Genomic DNA, 10,671 nt, shown 5'->3' on the forward strand with positions numbered 1-10,671 from the left:
TTGTCTTTTTCTTCTCAGAAATGTTGTGCAAGCAAGGGCCTTTTTATTTTAAGCCTTAACAAGAGTTAAGCAAATCAACATTTATACCGTGTCAATAGGTGTAGCAGGAGAAACTCTGAAACAAAGGTCTGCTCGTGCTTAGTGTTGCATCTGTTGAGTTTATATAGTGATTATAATCAGTGCCCCACCTCACACATGACCTTACTGTTTCTAATAAGGATAACATGGATCATCAGAGATGAGAATCCTTAGTGCGGACTGTACCCTCTAAAATACCTTTTGTTGTTGTTCAACTGTAAAGAATACGAAAAAACATCACTGTTATTTTCGTTTTATATAACGAAGGGCAGTCATCAGCAAGTCTCTATTTAAATCTTTCCACAGACTAGATGAAAGCCTCTCATCCAGCTCTTGAAGCAGTGGTACAACTGGCTTTTATCAGCTGATCTGTCAGAGAATGGCAGTTAGCAGATGCAGTGGACTGTGCCATGATAAAACAGTCCTGTTCAGCTGGTGGTTTATCAGAAGTATGTTTGCCTGCGAATGTCCTCTATCAACCTTAATTTTAAGATGACAGAATAACTGTAAAACTGGGTGTAGATACTTCACCTGAGAGAGGAGAGGTAAAAAACAGCCAGACTCTTGAGTGTCTGGCAATAATCTACAAGTGACAGCCTCATGTACTGAGTCCCTTAATGGTTTTTCACCTGTATGAACAGGGGAGTGGACCAGATAGGGTAAACTTTAAGCATTTTGCAATTACAGAAATGTGCCACTCTGACATATTGATGTGTGTCAGGTGTCTTGAGGTAAACCCAGAACTAAAGTATATGAGGGATGTTAGCAAGCTACTGTGGAAAACAATCACCTGCTGTGTTTTCCCCATCCACCTTTACTGTCCTGCAGACCCTAGAGACAGAGCTAGCACATTTTCCCTTAGGGTTTTACATGCAGAAATACATATATATGCATTCTTCACCTTACCCATGGCAGGCTTGGTAGTCACACATGCTGTATGTGTGACCCAGGCATGCTGTGGGTGCAGCAGGGGTGTACCCACCTTGCTGAGTTGTGTATGTCAAGCGCTTTGCCTAGCAGGCAATATGTGGTGTCTCCACAGCACAGTGCTCACAGGCCATCAGTTCCAGCCAAGCTGCTGCAGTCCAGAGGGTGCCAGAGGTTGAAATGGTCTTTTTCCCCCAGTGAGTGACAGAGATCATGCACTCAACTCCTGATTCAGCAAAGCACTGGAGGTACAGGGCTGGCTTGCTTCTAGCACGTCAGAGGTTCACTGAAATCAGCAAGTTTACTCAATGGCTGAAAGGCATTCTGGTTTCACAGGAGATAAGCAGATGTTGCTTTTCCTCTCCTTTCCCCCTCGATCAGGACCTTACAAAGCCAGGTTCCTGATGTCAACAGAAACCATGCCAAAGCACCTTATGTTTTCTCTTCCAGATCATTAGCTTAAACACGTACACTGATTTTGCTACTGTGCCTTGGGCACACATCCAGATTAATCTCCCTGGAGCCTTGATACGCAGTTGTTCATTATGGTCTTTTTCCTGTCACTTAAGCAAGCCTTTGAATACACCAGACTTTGCCCTTAGTATGCAATAATGTCCTTCCCAGAGCATTATTACAAAACAACATTTGCTGCCTTGGGTAAGAAACACTAATGGACTGGGAAAATAGGGTTTTGTTGGGGTTTTGTTAATTTTGTTTGGGTTTTCTTTTTTCCTTTACAGTAGTGATGATGACTTAGAGAATCAGGTTATAACAGCCAAGAATTGTCTGCCCTTAAATTGTTGGGCAGTGTTGGCAAATGGAAGGTAAAACTTGGAGTTTCAGATGCCTCAGCTCAGCTAATCTGGGGGGTGGGAATGGTGAAGGGGAAGGGGCACACTTCTGGGTTAACATCTTCAGTTAATGCAACATCTTTGCATTCCTCAAAAGCTGACAACATAATTTAAGATGCCTATATACCAATACTGTATTACAGGCCCTATGGTTTGTGTTGCACATCTGTGCTGGGATGCGCATTCAAGACAGAATGACTGAGTTGGTACTTCACATGATGCTGCTCCTCCTTGCAAAGGAGTCAACAAAGAGAAAGCAGGACATCCCACCAGGCAGCCTCAGTGCTGCTTCTCTCCAGTCACCTCACAGGGAGGAAAGGGCAGAAAATCTCCATGGGCAGTCTCAGTTCTTCCCTGCAATCTTGAATGTTGGATGGCACAGCAAGAGCTGTGTCACCACAGTCCTGGGTGTTTAGAATATTTTGAGGCCTCTTAATGAGTAATATTTTTCAAATGAGTAGAAAAATATGTATGGGGTATCAGGAGCTGCTCCTCATCAGGTCTCCTCAATATTCTTTCTGCAGCTATGAAAGAGAACCGAAACAGAGTGCAACAAATTTGCCCATATAGAATTTGTGGAGATTTTCCTGTGTCACTCCCTTGATTTGCAGTGCCTAGCAAGAAGAGGCAAGAAAAGAAAGGACTACCTTATTTCCTGCTGCATGAGAGACCTCAAAGGATGAGCCTTATGCTGCCTTCAGGGAGTCATGTCAGTTGAAAAACTGGGCAGACTAAAGATGAGGGAAATGCATCAAGAGGAGTGACCACCATTCCCACCATTTGGGGTTGCAGAGCATCCTCCTGGAAGGTGGCAGAGAATTTCTAGTTTAGGATGGCCATACATTAATATGATACATTGAGACATGCCCTGCCTGAAAGGCTCAAATAAGAAAATGAAGTAAAAAAAAGACAATTCTTTTCATTGTTGTTTATAGCTTGGACTTTATGTACTATATTGCATTAGGGGTCTGCACCTGAAAACCAAGAGCCTTGGCATGAGGTTCTGCACACCAAATGCAACACCTTATCATGACACTATGTATGTGTTTGTATGTATGTGCTGAGGTGCAAGTTGGGTATCTAAACACTCTTTCTCATGACCAGTCAGATACCTAGATATCTAGAGGACCCCAGAAAGCTGTCAGCCCCTCCTGAAGCAGACACCTACTTCTGGCCAGCTGTATAGCCCTCCTGTCTTCAGTGGCAGAGATCAACTGACCATAATGGGACCCCAGAAACTTGTGGTGCATGGAGGCACCTGCATTTAGGTAGCTTTAGCGGTAAACTGGCTCCGAGCTAATTCAGCTACCTAAAAATAGACACCCGATGCTATATGAGGAGCCCTGGATGTACTCTGTCTTTCTCTCATCTGTCACTCCAGAAGACCAGGGATCTTCCACAGGTCCTTTGTCAGGTCTGCAGTCCCATGCAAATACCTTGGAAGGACATGTGTGGCTTTCTCAAGTATCACTGAACATTTATGTTTAGGTAAATGTCTCAAGTCCCCTTACTAGTTCTGGGTGCTTGTGCGAGGCTGGGAATACAGAGCCCAAAACAACATCACTGCTGTGTCATAGCTAATGGAACTGCAGAAAATGCCAGTGGGATCACTGCAGATGAACCCTTCTGGCTGCTGGCAGAAGCTTTGTCAGCCTGGAGCTGCCTCTGAGAAGCTGGTCACCAGTGGCTGCACTTCCAAGTGTTGCAGGTCTGCCTGAGTTTGGGGCTGACTATGGTGCTATGGGACTGCAGGAGACAGCATGAGGCTCACCTTTTGGAGCCCTGAGCCACACTTACTCCACCTGGGACACCAAAATACCAGCTACTGGGTGGACTTTTTACATAAAATTAGGAGCTATCTCTAACTCATGCTAACTGTTAAACACCATGAGGCATAGTGAGAAATCAGAGGCATTGAGAACCCTTTACTGAGTGTTTATTCTTATGAGTGGTTTTCTCTTCCTAGCAGTTTTACCGTCCACAATGTTCCTGGTTGATTTTTAACAAATTAACTGGGAAACAGGGTGGAATACCTGGCAGGGATACTTGCCTTTCCTCCAATCACTGTGGTGCGCAGTACGATCGGTAACGTGCATTGCAAAGGGTATTGGTGACTCAGTCACTCCCCTGCTTACAAAGGGTATGACTGGAAAATTCAACCTTCCTGCAGGGGTGGATACAATGGTTTATACCGCTCTAGGCATTTACAGGTATGTTTCATTGCTTCACAGACACTAGGAAGCCTGTTTGCTCAGGCATAAAACTTCATTTGTGTTGACACAGAAGCACTTGTTTGCGCTTAGTTAGGCCCTGTTATAAAACCCTTTGAACCCACTGGACAACTTTCCCTTGCTTGTAATCAGCTTTGCCTCAGGTTTTACATAAATACACAATGAAGAAAGCTTCATTCAAACTCAGACCAAGGACACTCTTACATTTTTTATTATCCATGTTACTTATGGGGCTGCCCAGAAGCCTTCTGCTGATCCAAATCTCTTCATCTGCTTTGCCTCCATGCGCTTTGCCCTCCTGTTCCTCTGTTCTCTCTATTCCTGCTACTGGTGCCAGGCTGTGCCCACTCTGAGCATACCTTCTGTAGCTGAAGGATAGGAACAGTACTTTGGAGGCATGTCACATTTCCAAAAGCCTTTTAAAGATTTTTCAAGGCCACAGGATGATCAGTTCACTTGAAGGAAAAAGTAAAAATAAAAATCACAGCACCTTCTGCATATTCCCAGGCTTCTGCCCTTTGAACAGCCACATCCATGTCAGAACAGCTGGAAAAAAATGGCAAAACTATTCACTGGAGTGCCATAAATTAATGCAGGCAGACCCTGAGAATTATATTGCAGAGATTAATATTCATGGATGACTGAAAAAGATGTTTTCATCCTTTTCCTTTGCTCTGCAGCAGAATGATATTCTCCACCTGTAAGTATTGATGTTACAGGAGACGAGGTGTCTTGACTTTAAATCTGCACTACTGCAATCAAACCAAACAGCAAAGAACTGCACATCACCCCATTTCTTCTCAGGAATGAGCACACCCACTGCTATAGGAAATGAACGTTTTGAGGGAGAAGGTGTCCTCAAACAGCACACTCTTTCAGAGGGGACTGTTTCATTTCATAAGAACAGAAAGAAGATTCCAGCAAAGCTGTTGAAAATTAAAGGCTAAAATAAATGCTCTTCACCATTTCTTTAAGGTATAACACCGGAAGGTTTGGTGTTTTTTTAAACATAAACATTTCTGTCAGAACAGCAGTATATCGGTGTACATTATGTTAAGCTTTCACTTTTTTTTTTTTTTTTGTAATCATAGAATCAGAAGCAGTTCTTGTTCTCAATTTTATAGAATATGGGTATGGAATACAGAATATATGTAATGGATCAATAGGTCTTCTAGAAGCACGTCTGAGAACTGCTGATGTTACAGAACTACACTGTTCTGTAACATGCTTTTAACATATGCTAACACTATATTTTCTTTTTCAGGCAATAAAAGGTGCAATATAACGTGGGATCAACATATTACCCAGTGTAAATGATAAATATTGGAGTAGTTATAATTCATCTTTAGACCGCATACCATATCCACTGAAATCTGTGACAAGCTTCCCATTGACACCAGTGAACTGTGGACAAAGCCAACATGGTTTGAGCTGCTGATCAGTACAGGAGACACATACACACCTGAAGATGTCTGGAAGACAACAAGCAAATTACTTTTTAACTCTTTCAGAGTGCAAGACCAGACAAGAGGTGGCCTCACTGTACTACTCACCATGAGGTCTGCAGTATAGCATGCGTTGTGCTGGAGGTATTTATGATCAAGTGACACAGCTGAGGAAGAAGAGGTATGTGACATACATTTAGATATTCAAGACACATTGAACAAAAATGTGTATATGAACATATGGCCAATTTAAAGGTACTGAACTGGCTGACAGCCCTTGCTTCAGCCCCATCCAATGCAGTGCAAACCTTATACTGGAAAACCTTGAGCTCCAAACACCCCAGACCAAAGGAAGATCAGCTCTCAGACTTTCTCTACAAGCCAGGTGAGACCAAAAGCCCATTCAAGCTGTGGAATGGTGGTGCAGAGATGCCGTTGTCTCTGAGATGTGTGTCCCTGCTCAGCAAAGCTAGCGGTGTGTCCTTGTGTCCATGGCCACCGAGAGCTTGTCTGGGATAAAGGGGCTTTGCCCACAACTGGAGACAGAAGGGCAGGACTCTTCTAACAGCACACAACAGTGACCAGCCACAGCTTGTGCTCATTTCACACAGCTGAGGCTGTTTTAAAAACAGGATTAAGAGTGTCCAAACCCTGAACAATGAGAGGGTCTGCTTCAATACGGCTGGAAGATTATTCCAGCTGTTTGGGGCTGGGAGCCTAAGAAAGTGAAGCTTGCCTCCCATAGTCAGTGAAGCTCCAGACACCTGGATGTGAATAGCTTGGTTTAAGCAGAGGGCAGACAGGCAGCTAGTGCTACATAAAAGGACACAAAACAACATTGTAAATAAGGAGTGAATTATTATAAACCTTAAAAATACCCTTCAGAAAACACGTGGTGGCTGCTCAGCTGCTCGCTGCTGGCTCTTTTGTTCCCATTGCAGCTTCTCAGCCCTTTTTTTTTAATCTTTATTTTTTCTGTAACGACAAACACTGGCCGAGTATCCAGCACGGCCTCCTCCAGCCGGAGCAGGCGGCTGCAGGAAGCAGCGGTGTATCTTAGCATTGTTCTGGCAGCCTCTGGAGCCAGACGCAGGGAACCACGGGGACATCATGTTCCCTGCCAGCTGCACCGGGAGCTTAAAAACATGTTTATGCCGAATCAGCAAGAGCCGCCCAGGCAAGTCACACCACTGCTCTCCCTCGCTTTCAAGGCTGCTGGAAGGAGCAGCGTCAAAGTTCAAGCCCATATTCGAGTCTGTTCCAGGCGCTGCTGGATTCTGCTCCTGCCTGCCTGGAGCCACTCACCTGCACTAGTGCACCCAGGTCACCCGAAAATGAACGGGAGCCAGGGCTGTCCCTCTGCCCTTCTCCCTGCCCTGCGTTGGAAAGGGCAGCTCTCCCTGCGCTTGAGAAGGTGCCAGCCACAGATCAGGACTTGGTGCCATGTAATAGAAAACCCTCCCACACGCACACCACGTCTGGGAGACAGCAGATAGTGTGTCCCAGTCAGCTGCAAAACGAGTTCCCTCCGTCGTGATCGTCTCCAGGAGGGATGTTCCCTCTGCAAAGGTCTTGAGAGGATGGCAAAGGGACGAGGTTGTTAGGAGGACACTGAGTGCATAGCTCAGGTACGCCCCTAAAGGAGAGAGATGAGTGCTGCATTAAGTGCCTAGCAGGAAGGAACCACGATGGTGATAGCACTGTGTGCCAGGTACCAGGGGAGTTTCAGCCAGCTGGAAAGAAAAGTAGGAGACTTGGGTTACAGAGGCGCCCAGATCCCCGCGGCCATATTAGGATGTCTCAGCCATCTCCATCCAAAGCTTGCTAATGCCATGTGTCTGCCTGGGATGGGGATGTGTGCTCTCCAGTTTGTTAAGGTCCCTCTGAGCGTCCTCAGCTGCCCCTGAGAAGTGCAAGAGAAAATGGTTGGGTTTGAAGTCTGACCTTGCAGTCACTGTAGTGGTAAGCTGCTCTCCATGGAGGGGCTACCATGCTGGTGGCTTAGGAGTCCTTTGTGCCAGGGGTCTTTGGGTGTACCAGGGGGTGAAGGCACACCGGATTGTTGACTGTGGCCGAATGGAGAGTCTTGTGTTCAAAAGAACAATCATCAGCTTCAAGTATCATAAGTCACAGTTCACATCCCTCAAAATGCTGATTCTCATTGTTAGATAAATGAAGCTTAATGTTTTTGGTTTACACTGCATTTGTTTGGGTTCTTTTTCTAGTTTGCTTTGGACTTCACCTCCAGACGTGTATGACCACTCTCCCAGGTTTATTGAGACACTCAGTTTTCACCATGTGAAAAACTATGATATCGCTTCTAATGCCAATTCTCTTTCTCCCTCAGTTCTTACCCACCACTACTCAGACCAGCTGAGCTCCTACATCTCCCCTGCACAGATCCTGCCACATCTGCCAGTTTCCACCCAGCCAGGCTGCACTGGTTTGTCCAGGGCAGAGTGCAACCACAGCTCCAGCAGCACAAAAAGAAGCTGCCAGAGATAAATGGCTTCATAGACAGGGCCTTTGCTGATAAAGCTCAGATATTTAGAGGGTTCTTGTGTCAATAGGAGCCAAGGTTGCTGGTTTGTACTTCCTTCCACACCACTGGAGGATGCAGAATTTGATTTCAGGGGCAGCTGGCAGGGCAAGGAGTCTCTCCCATGTTTCTGTTTATAGGGTAGGAACCTCCCACCATGCTGGCAGATGAAACGTGTGAGCACAGCTCGCCTCAGCTGGCGCTCAGCAAGGCAAGGCACACTGCCTGCCCCCCCAGATCTATCCAGCGTTTGGATTTCATCCACATGCAGTATGAGTGAGGGGCATTTGATTGAAGGCTTTGTTTCAGCAGGTTGGGAAATCCACACGTGGTAGAGTGTGGCAAAAACCCACAGAACCGCAGGGGAGCAGAAAGGGGTAGTGGCTCCTCCATTCTTGCTAAAAGAGGGTGCTGTGGCAGACTAGCAGTAGCACCATGTCACATACCGGAGGCTACACAGCCAGGAGGGGAAGACACACTGCTCTCACACATCCATATCCTCAGTGTTACACAGCTCCAAGCACTGCCGCTGGCACTTGCCACCCTCCTCTCCCAAAGCTGCTGGCATCTGACACCTTCCCAAAGCTGAGCACCCCAGTACTGCAGCACACATCCAGAGAAACAGCAAAATAATATGCAAATATTATTCTAAACAACAGGGCTGGGAAGGACTAAAAGTTCCTGCGTTAACCCCTCCAAATTATTGCTAATTAATGCAGTAAAAACAGCAAGGCAACTGGGTCTCAGTTTTAAACTGGAATGCTGCTATCTGATCTTTAAGGTCCCTTCCAACTCTAACCATTCTATAGTTCTAGGATTCTAGGATATTCTGCAGGTCACACCAGGCTCAATTAGAGTCCTTTAAGATCAGGGCAATGCCATGGTACATACTGTATGCCATCTACCCAGCAGCTGCAAATTACACCATCAGTGTATTGACATATAAAAAGAGAAATGTTACAGTTAAAAAACTATTAGTTCTTTTCTTTCCAGCTGATCAAAGCTCCTTTAGTTGAGAAGAGTTTGACTTTGTTCGTGTCTTGCTTCTCATGTGTGTTAAGCCTTCCAATACCTACAGGGGGCCTCCAGGAAATCTGGAGAGGGACTTTTTACAAGGATGTGTAGTGACAGGACAAGGGGGAATGGCTTTAAGCAGAAGGCAGATTTAGGTTAACTGTCAGGAAAAAATTCTTTACTATGAGGGTGGTGAGGCACTGGCACAGGCTGCCCAGAGAAGCTGTGGCTGCTCCATCCCAGGCAGTGTTCAAGGCCAGGTTGGATGGGGCTTTGAGCAACCTGGTCTAGTGGAAGGTGTCCCTGACCACAGCAGGGAGGTTGGAACTAGGTGATCTTTAAGGTCCCAAACAAAAGCTACCAAAAACTGCTATAAAGTGGGAAAGAAAGAAAGAAATCACTGAAATTCTGTGCTGTGGGAGAAATGGACCCAGATGACAGACTGGGTTCCAGATTTCCACAAAGGGGTACTTCAGAGCTGCTGGCATCAAGAGGTTTGCTCACCACAGAAAAGAGGCAGAAAGCATGCCCTTGAGTTCAGGGCAGCCATGCACCTTTTCCACAGCAGTGAACTTGGAAACAGCAAGATAAACTCACAGAAGGGTTGGCTCAGCTTTGGGGGGTAGATCTAATTCAGCAGACTTGGATGCAGCTGGGTTTTTATGGACAGTTTTACTCTGCATGGATGTTAAAATACCTGTATTACTTTATGTCATGAAATGGCTTTGCCCTGACCGCAGTGATGTCTCTGCTCTCCAGTGTGCTGTGTACCTGCAGTCAGCCCAGGCATTGCCCTGCCCTTCAGCAATGCCTGCTTTTTTGTACTGTGTTAACCAATGTCCATGTATTTATAGGGCACACAATTCTGTTCCCTGCTTTATAGCATGTTATTATGAAGTAGACTGCCTGTATTGCTTCTCTTTTTTTTTCCTGCACCTTTTTCTTCACGTCTTAGCAGTTTTTTATTCTTAGTCCCTGACCAACTAGTCATTTTTATAGGGTTATCTGGAAAGGGTAAAGATCCTTATTTTTGACCAGAATTGTATGGATTCAGTCCCCTTCCCTCCCACAAATAGACAGCAAAAAGTAGTGCAACTCCCTACTGTCAGTTACTACTGACATAATCTAACTCAGTGCTAATTGCAGTACCAGTAGCCTTAGCTCCCATATCAATTGCACTGTTACAAGGTTAAAATGAGGTGTGATTCTGGCACTAGGCAAAAGGGTGATACCTGAATTCCTAGCTAGCCCCAGCCTGAAAGAACAGAACTGAACAGTTCACCAGTGATGTAAAAATCATCCCATGCCCTGCTGCCCTTGTTTCAAACACCTTAATTGTAACGTAGCAGCACTCCACAGGGGGCCTGTGTAAGGTAAAGGACAACATGCAGCTGCCACTTGCTAAGAAAATGTTAACCGTACTAAAATCAGACAGGTCGTTGGAATGTGTAATACCCATTGTCACCTTTCCACTTTGTGTCTTTTGAAGCTTAAGATGCATTTGGAGAAATAGTCAGAAACAAATTTCTGAGCAGCCAACCAATTTTACCTGACAGTTGCTGTATATAGTGATCTTTTCTGACCCA

General features: G+C 45.4%; 1 long non-coding RNA gene across 2 annotated transcripts; it reads right to left on the minus strand.

Annotated features, from left to right (window-relative positions):
• Nucleotides 1–237: 237 nt before the first annotated feature.
• Nucleotides 238–5,281, minus strand: LOC134156777 (uncharacterized). Of its 2 annotated transcripts, XR_009962060.1 has the most exons (4): nt 4,292–5,281; nt 2,504–2,657; nt 2,067–2,380; nt 238–707 (listed from the first exon to the last, which is right to left on the minus strand). It is a non-coding gene; the product is annotated as an uncharacterized LOC134156777 (long non-coding RNA). The 2 variants fall into 2 exon arrangements; XR_009962059.1 differs by lacking the exon at nt 238–707 and having other exon boundaries at nt 1,126–2,380.
• Between the last annotated feature and the right edge of the window lie 5,390 nt (nt 5,282–10,671).

Source organism: Pezoporus occidentalis, unplaced genomic scaffold (assembly GCF_034315485.1).
Source record: "Pezoporus occidentalis ecotype Australia unplaced genomic scaffold, CSIRO_AGI_Poc_V1 ctg9, whole genome shotgun sequence".
Taxonomy (NCBI): Eukaryota; Metazoa; Chordata; class Aves; order Psittaciformes; family Psittacidae; genus Pezoporus; species Pezoporus occidentalis.